The sequence below is a fragment of the Heterodontus francisci genome, chromosome 9 (genome assembly GCF_036365525.1).
Source record: "Heterodontus francisci isolate sHetFra1 chromosome 9, sHetFra1.hap1, whole genome shotgun sequence".
Taxonomy (NCBI): domain Eukaryota; kingdom Metazoa; phylum Chordata; class Chondrichthyes; order Heterodontiformes; family Heterodontidae; genus Heterodontus; species Heterodontus francisci.
The window spans coordinates 78,225,894-78,245,205 of NC_090379.1; positions in this window are offsets into that span (position 1 = coordinate 78,225,894).

Sequence of the window (19,312 nt, forward strand, 5' to 3'; positions counted from 1 at the left end):
TGTTTCTGAAATCTACCAGAGGTAGCAGATGTAGAAGGAAAACTATGGAAAATAAATAAATATGTTTATGGCCTGAATGATGTCAGGATATAATATTTTTCAATGAGATCTGTTTTGCTGAAAACAGGTTGTGTTCAACCAAAAGCAAATCGCACAATATTTTATTGGTATCATAGAGGAAAACGTTCAGGCATCTTCATGATGCATGTTGATGATTTCTTATGGGGTGGTACTGCAGAATTTGAGAAATGTGTTATTAATGACATTAGAGTAGAATTTAAAACTGGGAGTCAGGCTTGTGGGGCTTTTAGATATATTGGTTTAGATATTAAGCAAGGTAGGTCTGGAATAACTATAAATCAACAATCCCGTTTAAAGACTGTTACTACTATCCCAGTTAATCGTGCTAGGTCATCACAGGAAAATGGCATTATATCTAAAGAAAAGACAGAGTAGTTGAGATACTTGATCCGTCAGTTGAACTGGTTGTGCACTCAGACTAAACCAGATACTAGTTTTAATGTGTTGGGAGTTAAGTGCTATGATGAAACACCCTAAAGCAGTTTTAAGGCCAAATAAAACATTAAGAAAGTTAAAATTGGCTAAATGCATACTTAAGTTCCCATCCTTAGGTGATCCAAAGAACATGAAGCTAGTCATTTTTAGCAATGCTTCACATGCTAATCTTCCTGATAGGTATTCTAGTGCATCTGGTTTCATAATATTTCTGATGGGTGAGAATGGGAAATGTTGTCCATTAGCTTTGGAAACTAAGACAATAAAAAGGGTTGTTAAAAGTACTCTGGCTGCTGAAACACTAGCTCTTGTGAAGGCAGTAGCTATGGGATTCTATTTGTCAAATATTTCAAATGAAAGTCTGTACAATGGGAATACTGAAGATAGTATACCCATTGAATGTTATGTAGTTAATTCTTCCTTATGGGATAATGTACACTCTCAGAAAGTGAGAGTGAAAGAAGGTTATAGATTGACATTGAAACAAATGCTGGAAAGAAAGAAAATCTCTATAATTAAAAGGGTAGATGCAAGTCATCAACTGTTGGATTGTGTTACAAGAAGAAATGCATCTACGAAGAAATTGTTACAGGTCCTAGAGGAGGGTTGCTTCACAATGTAACGCTTTGCACAGAATATGGAGGCCTTTGATTTAATTTGTTCTGAAATTCCTGTTGTACATTTAACTTTAATTTTTATTTAAAGAGAGAAGGGAATTTGTTAATTGTGTATTAATTGTGTTTAATTGTATGCAGCTGGTGGGCATTAACTGGGGATTCACTTGTGCTCCTATAAATAGTAACAGATTGAAACTGTGGTTGTTGGGTAATTTTGTACTGTGCATCTCTGTAAATAAATCCTTCTGAAAGTGTGTAAAGATGAGCTCCAGTTCTATCCTTCACCACATGGCTTTCTGGTGTATAACACTCAATGTTACATAGATGTAACTATTAGCTCCACAACCCCAGGAAATTTTATGCCTCTCTCAGCCATCTTTCTGTGAGCAGTGTTCAGTTGTTTAAATTCCGATGCCCTGGTCCAGAGGGCGTTGGTGAATGGCCTGAGAGAGGAGTGCATAGCAGATTGCGACTTCTTAGAATGAGCCTGTGGCAAAAAGTTGATAGGAATCATCATTTTATCTACCACTGTCAGAGTTGTAGTTGCTGTGGACCTTGGTTGCAGATCTGCCTGCTGCAACAAATAGAGATCTTCCAAAGCCTCATGACTGGTGGGAAGCCTCCTGAGATGGAGCATCTGCGAAAGATCTTGGAAAGTGAGCCATGAGAAATGTCAGGCTGGTTCTATCTGATAAATTTAGCTCCCCTTCACAGTCTCATGCTGCTCCCTTTTGTCCCGCATACATCCCATGTAAAGTGGGATCCCCATTTGGAAGCCGATAGCGCACACCTCAGATTCTAGCTTTCTTGAAATACAATACTTACCAAGGGTGCTGCAGAATGGAGGGAATATCTTCCTGCGTATAACAGCGAAATTTATTTTCCAAGACCTGATGTCAATCCCAACATATGCCCTCTGGACCAGGGCGTCGGAATTTAAACAACTGAGCACTGCTCACAGACAAATGGCTGGGAGGGCCATCACATTTCCTGGGGTTGTGGAGCTAATTGTTACATCTATGTAACATTGAGTGTTATACACCAGAAAGCCATGTGGCGAAGGATAGAACTGGAGCTAATCTTTACACACTTTCAGAAACATTTATTTACAGAGATGCACAGTACAAAATTACCCAACAATCACAGTTTCAATCTGTTACTATTTATAGGAGCACAAGTAAATTCCCAGTTAATGCCCACCAGCTGCAAATAATCTCAGTTCCATGGGCGGCACAGTGGCACAGTTGGGCGGCACAGTGGCGCAGTGGTTAGCACCGCAGCCTTACAGTTCCAGCGACCTGGGTTTGGTTCTGGGTACTGCCTGTGCAGAGTTTGCAAGTTCTCCCTGTGACCGTGTGGGTTTCCGCCGGGTGCTCTGGTTTCCTCCCACAGCCAAAGACTTGCAGGATGATAGGTAAATTGGCCATTGTAAATTGCCCCTAGTGTAGGTAGGTGGTAGGAGAATGGTGGGGATGTGGTAGGGAATATGGGATTAATGTAGGATTGATATAAATGAGTGATTGTTGGTCGGCACAGACTCGGTGGGCTGAAGGGCCTGTTTCAGTGCTGTATCTCTCTATGCTTCTAAGTGTCCTTTTAACCAAGTACTTCTGCCTTGGTGAGTAGTTTTTGGAAAATTATGCCTTTTAAGTAATTGTGAATATTCATGGGAAGATGGAAATAATGGAATTTAGAACAGTGAGTGCTTCATCAGCATGTCCTAAAACTCCACACAGAGTTTATGTCAGGGTACATCTGCAGCTGAAACCCGGCAGTGTATATTGACCTCATCAGAAATTCCTGGCTCTGCAAAGGCAACATTGCAGATTTATGCCTTCCTCTCACCCAAGATTTTTCAGAGCATTGATGTCAAATTTTCAAAAACTTGCCTGGTGCTAAAACCGTTTATGCTGACTTTTTTAGACATGCGACATGACATAGATAGGCTAGCAGAATGGGCAGACAAGTGGAAGATAGAATTTAATACAAAAAGTGTGAGGTGGTGCATTTTGGCAGAAGGAGTAAGGAAAGGCAATATAGCCTAAACAGCACAGCTCTAAAAAGTGTGCAAGGACAGAGGGACCTGGGGGTTTATGTGCTTTGAAGGCAGCAGGACATATTGAGAGAATAGTTAGCAAAGCAAATGGAATCTTGGGCTTCGTAAATAGGGGTATTGAGTAACAAAGCGAGAAGTTATGCAGAACCTTTATAAAGCTCTGGTTAGTTCTGGTCACCACACTTTAGGAAGGATGTGAGGGTCATTGAGAGGGTGCAGAAAAGATTCATGAGAATGGTTCCAGGGATGAGGAATTTCAGTTACATTGATAGATTGGAGAACTTGGGGCTGTTTTCCTGAGAGAAGACTAAGAGGAGATTTGATAGAGATGTTCAAAATCATGAGAGGTCTGGATGGAATAGATAGGGAGAAATTGTTCCCATTGGTGGAAGGATCGAGACCTGAGTGCATTGATTTAAGGTGATTTGAAAAAAAAGCATCACGACATGAGAAAAAACCTTTCTACACAGCGAGTGGTAAGGACCTGGAATGCACTGCCTGAGAGTGTGATAGAGGCAGATTCAACTGAAGTCTTCAAAAGAGAATTGGATAATTATATGAAGAGAAAAAAAACTGCAGGGCTACGGGAAAAAAGCTGGAGAGTAGAACTAGATGAGTTGCTCTTGCAGAGAGCCAGCACAGACATGATGGGCTGAACGGCCTCCTTCTGTGCTGTAACCATTCTATGATTCTATGAGGGATTTTGATTACTAGGTTAGGATGGAAAAGCTGAGATTGTTCTCCTTGGAGCAAAGGAGATTGAGGGGAGATTTGATAGAGGTGTACAAGAATATGACAGGTTTAGGTAAGGTAGACAAAGAAAAGCTGTTCCCTTTAGCTGATTTACAAAGACTGGGGACACAGATTTAAGATTTTGGGAAAGAGATGCAAGGGGGGTGGGGGGGGGGGGGGGGGTGCGAGGGGGTGCGAGGAAGAACTTTTTATGCAGCAAGTGGCAATGACCTGGAACTCACTGCCTATGAGACTGGTGGAAGCGAAGACGATCTATGATTTCAAAAGGGAATTGGTTGGGCGGTTGAGGGAAATAAATTTACAGGGCTTCAGGGATAGAGCCGGGGAATGGGACTGATTAGATTGCTTTACAGAGAGCTGTCATGAACTTGATGGGCTGAATGGCCTCCTTCTGTGCCATAATGACGTTATGATTCTATGACTTTCTGTGCTGTATGTAACCTGTTTTAACTATTCCTTTTGCAGCAGTACAACTGATCTATGCCAGCTTTTGGATGCTGAAAGCTACTGGAAATACTATGGGCAGACTGGAACAAATGACCCTCACAAATATATTTTCAGAGTGTTGTATTGCTCGAACTTTCCTTTTTCCAGAACTTTCAAATTAGGTGCATAAAATGACAAGAAGGAAAATAATGCTAAAATTGGAAAGGAAAAGGAACTTGCGAAGATTACTAAGCAAAACATTATTCAAATGGAATATTAACAGATTCAGAATAGTTGTAGATTATGTTTTTTCAGCATCTTGTCAAAATAGTCAGATCTTTAATGTGCTTTATTTTGTTAAAACATCTGCAAGATTTTTTTAATGTTTGTGCAGTTCTTTTTTTCAACTTTGTACAGGAATCCATGTTAGCATATTTGCAATTTGTTCAAGTGCATCTGCATTTTTGGCTGTGAAATGCCTGTAATTTAGCTATATGTGTACAATCATAGAATCATAGAATGGTTACATCACAGAAGGAAGCCATCAGCCTGTCGGGCCCATGCCAGCTCTCTGCAAGAGCAATGTAGCTGGTCCCGCTCCCATGCCCTGTCCCCACAGCCCTGCAAATATTTTCCCTTCAGGTGCTTATCCATTCCCTTTTGCAAACCACGATTGAATCTGCCTCCACAACCCTTTCAGGCAGAGCATTACAGATTGGAACCACACACTGCATGTAAAAGCTTTTCCTCATGTCACCTTTGATTCTTTTGTCAATCACTTTAAACCTATCTCCTCTGGTTCTTGACCCTTCCACCAATGGAAACAGTTCCTATCTACTCTGTCTAGACCCCCTTGATTTTGAACATCTCTATCCAATTTCTTCTCAAACTTCTCTTATAAAGGAGAACAACCCCAGCTTCTTCAATCTTTACATGCATCTGAAGTCCCTGGTACCATTCTTGTAAATCTTTTCTGCACCCTCTCTGTTTTCCATTTGGAATTATTCGACACTGTATTTTTAAACATTTCAATGAAGTACATGCTGAAAAATCACCAATCGGTTCCTAATGTAATATCTCCAGACATAGTAGTCTAGAAATGATTCAGGTACAACCTAAAGAAAAATCAGGCTACGCACTGAGCGAGCCGGAAATCAATAGCTTTCTTGTTGATAATCGAAGCAAGAAGACACACACACAAAATTGACAAACCATTAGTGTGAACCATTAGGACAAAAGCACCAAACAGCAACAGAGATAAAAAAAAATCTGCTGTAGAGTTGAACAAAATCATATTATCTTTTCCATTACTAAAGGATATCATGGTGAAAATACACTGCACTCCATATTGCAATTAATAGCAATAGTTTTAAAACAAAAAGTTGCTCTTTCTTATTTGTTAACTGAATTTTGTGCAAAATTACAGTCTCAAAATTATGCAAAAATTGTTTAAATGAGGGAAAAGTGGAAGGAACAAGGTTGATAATTAGTAGACAAAGTAATATGGTAAATCTACAAACAGCTGAGCTAGAAATAGATTCTCTCCAATTATCAACTCTCTGTGGAAAATAAATGTGTTTCATTTTGGTGTATGTGATACTATCAAGAACCACAATTTAAAAGTCGGGAGAAACATTGGATGCCCAAGATGCAAAGCCACACTTATGAATTTCAAAGGGAAGACAAACAACAATTAGAACATGAGTAAACACCAGAGACATCAAGGAAATTGAAAAGGAGTTTCATCACACCCAAAGACTGATTCAGTATGGTATCAGAAATACATGACAGCATGCCATATCAGGCTACCATTTTGTTCTTGGAAATCAATGTTCCAAATATTAAAATTATTACAGCATAGGTTTAAGTCAAAACCCATGGGTACAAATGATATTGTAATATTAAAAAAATTGTTGGTCTGAAAATTTGTTCAGGTCCATTTATGGGTTCATAACCAGTGGGGCACTAATAGAATATGCTTCAACAGTGTGGTCCAAGGCTGGCCTAAAATTGGTCCTCAAGCTTCATTAACAGTTTTGCTGAGGCCCCAAGATGTGTCATAAAGACCCCAAAGATATAAAGGAGAAAGGCAGCCTCTCAATGCCATCTTCTGATTCCTTGCTGGGGACTAATTTTTTCTCTTACATCAATAGCCCTTTAATGGTTTTGGGTCCCTCATCAGGGAGACAAGCTGCTGCTCCAACTTTCCACCAGTAACTTGGGCTGGCACCTATGTATCCCTCTCCAGGTGCAGGCCACCTTCTTAAAATATCTCAATGTTACTGTTCCAGGGACCTAGGATATGGCCAACAGCATAGAGCATCGACAGACTAGGTCCTGCCCCACCACACGTCTGTCAGTGGAATGGAAACCCAGCAATTTTGTGTCCAAGATAATTATGGACTCTTTGATTGTCTCATTGTGGAAGCAGTAGTCAAATTTCAACATACGACTGCAGACAAAACAGTGGGTCAGCAAGTTCTTTACCTAAGAGCGATCTTAGGTAAAAGCTCTAGATGAGTCCAAAGGATCAACCTGTCAGAATTGCAATATGAGGTTACAATTCAATGACTCTGGGAGCTGAGGTTAACGCAAAAAATTATGTAATTTCCTATGTGAGAAACTCATCCATTCAAAGAGGCAAGAACAGTGAGTATAACAATTTGTGAAGATTTAAATTAATGTTCCAATTAGGAACCTGGCATGGCTTAAATGGGCACAATTTTCAAACATATTGCATAAAATAGGGCACTAATAAGCGTTCACCTAATTGAAGCAGAATTGGATCATGAAAGACTGAAATAGCACCGGAGAAATGTATAGAACCTCACAAGATGAATGTAGCTGCTTTTACAAAAAAACCTAGGCCCTGAAAATCTACAGGCTAATTTATATTGGTGCTATGCCCCAGAGGCAGCAATTTCTCTTGATGTTCCTCCTCAACACTGACTCCATCGTAAGTCATGATCTCAGCTCATTTGCGCAACTGCCATGTAACAAAGAAGTGTAATGGTATAGGGAATGCAACTTGCAGGTGCAGGCCTTTAAAGAGTCTAGAATGGCTGTAGATTTCAGCAGTAGGCTGGAAATCGCTCAAGGGAATGATGTCCTGGAGACCCCTGAGTGAGTCTTACTCTCCAAATGGTATTCAGTTCTGAATACTGAGGAAAGTGATGGTTCATCTGGGGCATGCAGCCAGAGCCAAGGCCATGGCACCATGGGGGGCTCAGCTGTACAGGGAGGCACAAAGAATACTGGAAGAGTGATAGTGATAGGAGATTCGATAGGGGAAGAGATAAATGTTTCTGTGGTCACAGAAGTGAATCCAGGATGGTGTATTGCCTCCCTGGTGCCAGGGACAAGGATGTCACTGAACAGTTGCAACGTACCCTGAGGGGGGAGGGTGCACAGCCAGCAGTTGTGGTCTACATTGGTACCAATGACATCGGTAGGAAGAGGGATGTGGTCCTGCAGAAAGATTTGGTGAGCTTGGTAATAAATTAGCAAGCAGAACCTCAAAAGTAGTAATCTCCGGATTACTCCCAGTACCACGCACAAGTGAGCATAGAAATAGGAGGATAGTGTAGATGAATGCATGGCTGGAAAGATGGTGCAGGAGGGAGGGATTTAGATTCCTAGGACACTCTGACCAGTTCTGCAGAAGGTGGGACCTGTACAGGCCAGAAGGATTGCACCTGAAGAGAGCTGGGACAAATTTCCTTGGGGGGCAATTTGCTAGTGTTTTTGGGGAGGGTTTAAACTAACTTGGCAGGGGTGTGGGAACCAGGAAGAAACATCCCTTCCTAACAGTACTGTTGGTGTACCTATACCCCAAGGACTGCAGCGATTCAAGAAGGCAGCTTACCACCACCTTCTCAAGGGCAATTAGGGATGGGCAATAAAACCAAGATGCACAGAATACTGGGAGCGATAGCTGGAACTAAAGTCTAAATCAAGATTAATGTGCATGTATGTGAATGCAAGGAGTGTTGTTAATAAGATTGGTGAGCTGCAGGTGTAGACTGACATATGGAAATATGATGATATGGCTATAACAGAGATCTGGCACAAAGAAGGGAAGGACTGGGTGTTAAATATTCCTGGATACAAGATGTTCAGGAGAGAAAGAAGTGGTAGAAAAGGGAGAGGATTGGCAGTATTGATTAAGAAGAGCACTGCAGTGCTGGAGACAGGATATCCCTCAGGGGTCAAGGACGGAATCTATTTTGCGAGAACTAAGGAACAGAAAATGTGCAATTCTGTTTCTTGGCATAGCCTATAGGCCACCATCTAGTGGAAAGGATGAAGAGGAACAAATTTGCAAGGAAATTACAGATTTATAGAGCGATTATAATGGGTGACTTCAATTATCCAAATATAGACTGGGATAATAGTAGTGTAAAGGGCAGAGAGGGGCAAGAGTTCCTCAAGTGTGTTCAGGAAAATTTTCTGCAGCAGTATGTTTTCAGTCCAACGAAAGGGGAGGCACTGCTGGACCTGGTTCCTGGGAATGAGGTGGGCCAAGTGGATCAAATATCATTCAAACATTTAGGGGACAGTGATCATTGTATCATAAAATTTAGGTTGGTTAGGGAAAAGGACAAAGAACAATCTAGAGTAAGAATAATTAACTGGGGAAAAGCCAACTTCAATGGGGTAAGAATGGATCTCGGCGGAATAAACTGGAATCAGAAGTTGGCAGGAGAAACAGTAGCTGATCAATGGTCTACCTTCAAAGAAGAGATATTTCAGGCACAATCAAGGTATGTTCCCTTCAACAGCAAAGTAGGGCAAATAAATCCAGAGCTCCCTAGATGACAAAAGAGATAGAGATGAAGATGAGGAAGAAAAGATGTGCTTATGACAAATGTCAGGTAGATAATACAATGGAGAGCCAGGCTGAATATAGAAGGTTCAAAGGGGAAGTGTAAAAGCAAGCAAGTTAAGCAAAGAGAGAGTATGAAAAGAGATTGGCAGCTAATGTAAAAGGGAATCCCAAAGCATATAAATAGTAAAAGGGTGGTAAAAGGTGGAGTGGGGCCGATTAGGGACCAAAGGGAGATTTATGCATGGAGGCAGGGGGAATAGCTGAGGTATTAAATTAATATTTTTCATCTGTCTTTACTAAGGAATAAGATGCTACCAGGCCACAGTGAAAGAGGAGTTAATTAATACACTAGAAGGATTTAAAATTGATAAGGAGGAGGTATTAGATAGGCTGTCTATGCTTAAACTTGATAAAGTAACAGGGCTGGATGAGATGCATCCAAGGATACTGAGGGATGTAAGAGTGGAAATTGCAGAGGCACTGGCCATAATTTTCCAGTCTTCCTTAGACTGGTGCCAGATAACTAGAGAATTGCAAATGTTACACCCTTGTTCAAAAGAGGATGTATAGATAAGCCGAGCAACTACAAGCCTGTCAGTTTAACTTCGCTGGTGGGGAAACTTCTAGAAACAATGATTTGGGACCAAATTAATAGTCACATGGACAAATGCAGGTTAACTAAGGAAAGCCAGCATGGATTTGTTAAGGGGCAATCATGTTTAACTAACTTTCTGCAGTTTTTTGAAGAGATAATAGAGAGGGTTGATGAAGGCAATGCTGTTGATGTGGTTTATTTTTTATTTATTTATTTTATTTTTTTATTTAGAGATACAGCACTGAAACAGGCCCTTCGGCCCACCGAGTCTGTGCCGACCATCAACCACCCATTTATACTAATCCTACACTAATTCCATATTCCTACCACATCCCCACCTGTCCCTATATTTCCCTACCACTTACCTAAACTAGGGGCAATTTATAATGGCCAATTTACCTATCAACCTGCAAGTCTTTGGCATGTGGGAGGAAACCGGAGCACCCGGAGGAAACCCACGCAGACACAGGCAAACTCCACACAGGCAGTACCCAGAATTGAACCCGGGTCGCTGGAGCTGTGAGGCTGCGGTGCTAACCACTGCGCCACTGTGCCGCTCTTACATGGACTTCCAAAAGGCATTTGATACAGTGCCACACAACAGCCTTGTGAGCAAAATTATAGCTCTTGGAATAAAAGGGATGGTAGCAACATGGATATGAGATTGGCTGTGTGACAGGAAACGGAGAGTAGAGGTTAAAGGATGTTCTTCGGGCTGGAGGAGGGTTTGTACGGGAGTTCCCCAGGGGTCAGTGTTGGGACCCTTGCACTTCCTGATATATATTAACAACTTAGACTTTGGTGTACAGTGCTCTATTTCAAAATTTGCAGATGATACAAAAATTGGAAACATTGTAAACTGTGAGGAGGATGGTGTAGAACTTCAAAAGGACATAGACAAGTTGGTGGAATGGGCGGACAAGTGGCATATGAAGTTCAATGCGGAGAAATATAAAGTGATTCATTTTGGTAGGAAGAACATGGAGAGACAATATAAAATAAAGCGTACAATTCTAAAGGGGGTGCAGGAGCAGAGAGACCTGGGGGTATATGTGTATAAGTCATTGAAGGTGGCAGAACTGGTTGAGAGAGCAGTTAATAAAGCATACAGTGTCCTGGACTTTATTAATAGAGGCATAGTGTACAAGAGCAAGGAAGTTATGTTGAACTTGTATAAGACATTGGTTAGGTCTCAGCTGGAGTATTGTATCAAGTTCTGGACGCTGCACTTTAGGAAAGATGTGAAGCCATTGGAGAGAGTACAGAAAGGATTCACGTGAATGGTTCCAGGGATGAGGTACTTCAGTTATGAAGATGGATTGGAGAAGCTGGGTCTGATTTCCTTGGAGAATAGAAGATTAAGAGATTTGATAGAGGTGATCAAAATCATGTGGAGTCTGAACAGAGTAGATAAGAAGAAACCTGGCAGAAGGATCCAGAACCAGAGGACACTGATTTAAGGTGATTGGTAAAAGAAGCAACAGCGACATGAGGAAAAACTTTTTACACAGCGAATGGCTGGGATCTGGAATGCACTGCCTGAGAGTATGGTGGAGGCAAGTTCAATCGAGGCATTCAAAAGGAAATGAGACTGTAACCTGAAAAGGAAGAAAGTGCGGGATTACGGGCAGAAGGCAAGGGAATGGGTGAATTGCTCATTCTGAGAGCTGGTGCAGACATGATGGGCCGAATGGCCTCCTTCTGTACTGTAACAATTCTGTGATTCCATGAAATCTTTGCCAGACTAAGATACCTGTCAAGTATTTGCGGTAGACAGCTAATTTAAAATTTCATAGCACTTTTAAAGAATGTATTCAATTGGAGGACCTGACAGAGGCACCCAAAGAAGAGAGCAGGGCATTGTAATGAGGCAGAAAAGAAGAGCGCAACATTTAAGCAGGCCAACAGATGAAATGCAGCAAAGGAAAGATTGCTGGGTGTCCATGTGAAGATGTATTCTATGGGGAGGGAAGTAGTAGTGGTATTGACTGCTATCACTTTCATCGCTAGACTGCAAAGCAGTACAGGTAAAACAGCTGGCAGAGGCTCTTTCCCAGCAGCAAACTTTCCTGAGAGAAGGTCACCTCAGTTCTGTTAGCCCTTTGTACTATAGGTGCAGCCAGCCATTTCCAGTTGCACTTAAGAGAAGCTGTAGGATAGTAGAAAGGAGAGGCACTTAGACACCAAGGGAAAGCATGTCGTGAGTATAGAGTAGAATTGTTTATGTTTTCTTTTGCATTGTTTGTAATAAAGGAGAATATAGGCTTATTTTGTGTTCAGCCATTTGTGTAGATTATAGCCATGCAGGAAAGGGTGCCCTTAAGTATTGCTCGGTAATTCAGTTGTATTCTGTACACCTGCATAGTCATGCAGGGCCAAGGAGGACTGATAAGATATGATGATCCAGGATGAGTACTGAATTAAAATAATTGTAATTTATGTGATGGTCAGGAATAAGGATTAAAGTCAGCGGTGACAGAGCGAGATTGTTAAACCGATGAGAACACTTCTTTGATAGGTTAAGTTCTGATATCCCTTTCCGCCATCACTGAGGAGATCTGCAAATGATGGGCTGAATTTAGTGCGGCTCTTTGGAGCAGGAATGGTGGTGTGGGGGGGCCGGAGAATTGCGTCAGAAGCATCTGCCTGGAAATCCAACATCGTATCGTTGTTTCCAGATTTAGTCAGCGGCGGGAATGCCCGCGTGATGGGAATGCAAGTTAAATTGCTGAACACTTAGGCCGGAAATTTTCCCTTGGTGGAGAGGAGCCGTCCACCGACCGAAAAGTTGTTGGTGATCCTGCCCCCGCTGGGCCTGGGGATCCAGTCCGGATTTTAGAGTCCCCAGGCCCTTAAATACATGTCGGTGGGACTTCCACCTCATTGAGACAGGAGGTCCTGCCTAATGGAGCTGCTGGCCAATCAGTGGGCCAGCAGCTCTTAGTCCCAGCAGCACCACTGAGAGCGGTGGCCACTGCTGGGAATGGAACTCAGCTTCCACAAGAAGAGGAAGGATGGCCCCGATTCGAAGGTGAGTTTTTGGGGTCTCACTGGAGGTAATCGGGGCAAGGTAAGGGAGGATCAATTGGGAGGACAAGACCATGCTGGGTGTTGGGGGTGGCTGGGGCATCGGGGGCAGCCCTCCGTCGGGCATAGGGTGCCTGACCAGGTGGGCCCCCCCACCCCCAGGCCGTCAGAAAGCTGCCTGCTTTTGTCAGGCAGCTTTTCTCAGGCCTGGGTTGCCCGACTGGCCAAGGGTAAAATCCTCATGGCAGAGGGCAGAGACCCTTAAGTGGCTGTTACCTGGCCACTTAAGGGCCTTGATTGGTCTGGGGCGGGTGGGCCAGTTTTCGCTGCTGCCGCCCCATGCAAAATGGCAGCGGCGGCAGGAGCGGGTTGGGAAAGGACTCCCACTCCATTTTATGCATCTCCTCCCCACCACCATCCTGCTCTTTGGAGGGGGCGTAAAATTCCGGCCTTAGTTTTAATATATTATCAGCTAATTCATCGTGATTCAATGGGGGGGTTTGGAAATAAGTGGACAACCGGTGGTCCTCACGTGCCTTCAGATCCCTCGGCGGGACCTCAATGCTGTGATGGGTAGGCAGCCATGACCAGCACTGCATAGGGAGTAGAGGGGCAGGCAGAGGCCATTGTTGGCCTACAATGCTGTGCGCTCTGCAATGGAAGCTTGGTCTTTGGTGCTCTGTAAGGAGGGTCGTGGTCTCGGATGAGTACCGGGTGAGCAGGGTCTCTGGTAGGAGTACGGCTGAGCAGCATCTCGGATGGGAGTGCCGTATGAGCAGGGTCTGGAGTGGGACCGCTGGCTGAGTAGGGTCTCGGATGGGAATACTGGCTGAGCAGGATCTTGGATGGGAGTGTCTTGTGAGCAGGGTGTCAGGTGGGAGAACTGGCTGAGGAGGTTCTTGGGTGGTCTGCAAGGGGGGGGCTTCATTTTGGATAGCTGTATTGGATGTCCAACCTGTTGGGTGAGAGGGTTGGGTGCAAATACTGCTGGATGAGAGGGTCGGCTATCAGCAAGGGTGAGCACTGATGGCCCAGGGAGTCTGTGGGAGAAGTAGCTCTGCATCCGTAGTGCTCTGGAGGCCCACTGGTCACTTGGCTTGGGTCCTATACACCCTCTATTTTTGGACTCCGTGGCATGATGCAGTTCCTCTGATGGAGGGAGGGCCAGAAGGCAGCTATGCCTGCCCGTGAAGCTCTACAAGGAGAGTAGCAGCAGCGACCATACCAAGAACGGCCCACCTTTGCCAGAGAGTGTAGCGGACTTAAATCAGCTACCTCCAAACGTCCAAGCAGCATTGTCAACAAAGACTACGGCTGTCCAGGGAGGCCATCATTGACTTATGTGCCCTGCTGCAGGATGAGCTGTGACCAACAGGATTTGGAGGTCACCCTATGCCAGTGGCCCTGAAGCTCACAGTGGCACTAAACTTTAACACATCTGGATCATTCCAAGGATCCACCTGGGACATGTGTGGGGTCTCCCAGGCAGCAGCCCACCGCTGTATCAAGGAGGTGACCAACACCATGTCCAAGAGGGCCGGCGATTGTGTGCACTACCATCCTGACCGTTGGTTTGAGAGGGCCATTGGATTCGGTGCCATCTCTGGATTCCCCCATGTGCAAGGTGTAATAGATTGCAAACATGTGGCCATCAAGGCTCCAACAGACCAACCAGTGGCCTTCATCAACAGGAAGGCCTTCCATTCAATCAACGTGCAACTGGTCTGCGACCACTGAAAGCATTTCCTGCAGGTGTGTGCCCGCTTCCTGGGAAGCAACCAGGATGCCTACATACTTCGACAGTCCCAGGTGTCACAGCTTTTCAGGCTCCCCGCTCACCTTCGGGGATGGATTCTCGGGGACAAGGGCATTGAAGACATGGCTACTGACGACTGTGAAGAACCCTTGCAATGCAGTGGAGGAGAGGTACAACACTTGCCATGGCTCCACCTGCGCAACCATCAAGCAGGCCATTGGGCTGCTGAAGAAGACATTCTGTTACCCAGATTGATGTGCTGGAACCCCTGCAGTATGCCCCAGTGAGGGTTTCACATAGCGTTGTGGTCTGCTGTTCTCTGTGTAATCTAGCATTGCAGAGAGGAGAGGCCTTGCATGATGAGGTCTCTTGCGGATGCCGACCTGTACGAGGGAACACAGGCTTTGCAGATCTTGTCATGCCAACCGTGCGTGATGTGGGTCTCCAAGCGAACTGTGTGACGTTGGAAAACGATCCTTACTCTCTCGTGCAAAGACTCCAGTCTCTCCATCTGATATGGAGCAACCATCCTGGGTCCCCACCAATTCTAATGCTTCCTCCTCTGCTGTGGAGAGAGGTTGAAGATCTGGGATGCTACTGCCAGTTCGGGCTGTCTCCCTCCTGTTATGGACCCTCTTGTCCTGCAAGTGGAAAGAGGGATATAGTCATACTTTGCAGAGGGATCAACATGACAGTTCTGCTCATGGCAGCCCCTCATACTCGGGCAACACATATAGCTCATGCTCCTGTCCAATCAAAGAGGAGCTAATGAGGATGAGCTGTGAAAGAAGATGGCCTGTGACCAAGATACAGCCATGCATCTGTCAGGATGAGGTGAGGCCTAACCTGTCTGCCGGGGCAGTTGTAGTGCCTCCTTCCCCATGTCCCTCCCGCATAGCCACTTGCAATCACTAAAAAGGATAGAGTTATTGAATACTCACTGTGGCAGATGAAGGAGGACATTGACCTTCTTCCGGCACTGTACCCACATGTCCAGGGGTGACCCCATGGCTGCTGACCTCCTCAGCTGTCTCCATCCAAACTTGCTTGGTCAGGTGGGAGAACCTCTTCTTACCATTGCTGGGGAAGAGGACCTCTCGCATTTCCCTTGCAGTGTGGTGGAAAATCTCGAGGGAGGCACCGCTAAACTGTGGGTTGACCCTGCGTCTTGCTTCTGCCATCCTGTGGGGTCCATCTGCGGGGCGGGGCTGGGGTGTCCAGGAGTCATTCCAACACCGGTCTCAGTCATGAACAGCAAGCAACAAATCAGTCCAAGGCAGCAATGCAAGCAGGGCTGGCAGGGCTTTAAATATGGCACTGGAACCTGCTCTGGAGTCATTCCACACTATATTCAGAGTCTCAGATCCCTTCCCCCACCAAGCCTCCATTATGTAAAGTGGTCGTCAGCCATGTGATCGCAGTGGACCAGCAGCCCACATGACTAGAGGGAACGGTGCACATTTCAGGTCCTCGGCCTGGACCCGCAACGGGCTCATTAATTCAGCCCGACGTACTTTCTGATGCTTCATTTCACAGGGCAGCTCGGACTACCTTTCCAATAATCTCCATGTCCGGGCCTTTTTAGATGGCAAAGTTTTGCAGGGAACAGCAGGCTACTACTATGTGGGATGCACACCCTGCAGCATATTACCGACCCCTTTCTAAACTATCTACGCAATGAAAATGCCCCTTTAGGATTGCTGTAGTTTTCTGAAAGCCAATGGCTGAGGCATGTGCCTTGTTGTACTGCTTCTCAGCTGCTGTTCATGAAACTCTTTCCATGGCTGCAAGGGTTCTGTCTTAATATCGCTTACCTATCCGTTCACTTGATTACCTTCCTGTAAGAGCTCTGAGAGGACAGAATTCTTGAGGCTGAATGCATCATGACAAATTTCAGAAAATCTGAATTTCTCATGAAAGATTCTTTACATCTCATCCTGTGGTTTGGCTTCATTGTTTCCATCTCCTTTGCCCCTTTCCTGACCTTTGCTTGTCCATTCTGCATGGTGAGTGTTTTCCTGATAATTGTGCAGCATAACAGCACACAGCTATAATTTTAGGTACCTTTATGGACCTGTAGAGAAATAAATCTCTGCACTAATCCAGACAGCGTAAAGTTTGTTTCAGCAAACCTATTTTATGTTCAATTTGAATCCTTGTAAAAGCATGTTCCACATTAAAATGTCTTTCTGTTTCAGTTCCTGGATAGTGCAATGACATGGAATGAGGGTATTCCTGAATACTCAGAATCTACCCTTCTAGGTGTAACAGCCTAGAAATAATAGTGGGTGTCATGCCAATGTGTTTTGTTGAATGATAATTTTCTTTAATCCATTGACTGGAGATCTGAATTTGTATTTTTTTTAAAGACATTTTTAAAAGGCAAGCTGCAGCAAAGTCATCCTTTCAGCTTAAGATGATCACCTAGTTTGCTACACAGTATCCTACATTGCAAAGGACTGTGAGGAGAGAGACAAAATATCTGCTTAGTCCCCAGCAAGAACCAGGACCTAGGAATTTAAAGGAACTACCTGTTCTCTCAGCCAGCAGAGAAATACTGCTAACTGCTATGTTTGAATGACTGAGTGACTGTCATGTGACAAGCCATTCCGCTTCTGTGGTTTTAAGCTGGTGTTTTTTTCTGCAGCAGAGGAGAAGCAACTGGACTATAACCTGAGCAGATCCTAAATGGGGGTTCTCCAACTCTCTCTCTCTCCATTCCAACTCGAAAGCTTTCAAATCCTGCTTGCTGACTGACCACCTTTGCATACTGCAGCTACAATCAGAAACCCTGTTGGAGGATAACATCCACATCGCTATGTCCAAGAGAATAACCAAATCAGTCATCTACCTCTTCACACTAAAAGCCTCAGGACCACTGAATTCAGCTAGAAGCCAGCCGAATCACCAAATTTCACAGACTGTATACCTTTTTTATGGACTCTAACTCAGCCAATCTACATTTCGCCACTCTGTAACCTATTTGTATGTGTGTAAACATCTTGTGTGTGTGTGAGGATGAAAGTTGGCACTTTGCTTATTATTTTATAAGTTCAGTTTAGGTACAATAGGGGGTAGGCAGTGGCGTAGTGGTATTATCACTGGACCAGAGACCCAGGGTATATCTCTGGGGACATGGGTTCGAATCCCACCACAGCAGAAGGTGCAATTTGAATTTAGGGCGGCACAGTGGCGCAGTGGTTAGCACCGCAGCCTCACAGCTCCAGCAACCCGGGTTCAATTTTGGGTACTGCCTGTGCGGACTTTGCAAGTTCTCTCTGTGACCGCCTGGGTTTTCGCCGGGTGCTCTGGTTTCCTCCCACCCCCAAAGACTTGCAGGTGATAGGTAAATTGCCCCGAGTGTAGTTAGGTGGTAGGGAATATGGGATTACTGTAGGGTTAATATAAATGGGTGGTTCTTGGTCGTCACAGACTCGGTGGGCCGAAGGGCCTGTTTCAGTGTTGAATCTCTAAAAATAAAACAATAAAGTTAACCTCTTCCTTTGTTAACTCAAGAAAACTTGTCCGATTGGTTCCTGTTATGATCATAATATGTAAGTAATCAAACACCTACTGAATTAGCCAGTCCATTCACTTTAAGAAAGAATGAAATCTGTTGTGGTCAAACAAGGAGAGAGAAAAGAGGGAAGCCCTTTGACCTCTCCTCACTTGACCGTAACAGTGGGACTGTAGAGTGACATGGATTAACTATTTTATAGCAGCATCCAGGGTATCTGATATCTACCTGCATGATATAGTTCTTGTGGTTGTACATAACCTGCATATTAACAGAATGAAATCCCTTCCTGTTCATAAATGTCATTGTACTGGCAAAAGGATCCCACATTGGTTTGATCAATGAGGTTCTGCACATCTGGAAAGCAATCTGTTCTGAAATAGTGAAAAGCTCTTTTGTGCTACCATTCTTAGGAAAAGTGATAAAAGACCTTGGCTCTTGCAAATGATGGATCATTGACCTTCTGTATGTGATGATACATTGCATTCTGGTTGGTCAAATAGATGTCACCAGTGGCAGCCTCAAATGAGTCGTTTAAGGCAATCATAATTTTCCGCACCATGGGCCTTTGGTGATTGCAAGGTTTTGTGAATCCCTCTCTAGTGAAGTAGAAGGGGTGAAGGCTCAGTTCCTTAATTGTGACAAAATATTTGTGATATGGTCAACACCTGTGGGTCTTTGGGCCAGCAGAGATCCACTAATCACTCCTTTGATGCAGGCACATTTGACTCTGCTCATGATTCCTCCTAATCTGCCAGTTCCCCAAGGGAAAGAGGAATTCGTAACGTCATGACATGTAGCAATCTCAGTATAACTCCCTTGAATGATAGCTGGTAAAAAAGAGGCAAATTAGCAAAGATAAAATAACTTACAATGGAATTCCACAAAAAACACAATGGCTGCAAAATACGGCACTGTAACGCCACTGGTGCTGGCGCTATGGAACTCTGGACATCAGAAAATAACAGCCAAACTGCTTCCGGCCACTTCTGGATTGGTGTGCCAAGCTTGTAAGGGCACCATTGCGGGCCTGCTGTGCATAGACTGGAAGCATGCAGACTGGGCAGACCATAAATGGTCTATGTTTCTGTGTGTCGTCAAAGAGCGTCGACCACTGTTTCGCATCCAACCTGTCATGTTGGATCTTGGTTAACGCCCTCTCTTAAATAATCCCAGCTGAACATGCAGGCACTAGGGACCCCCACTAGTGCTAATTCAAGC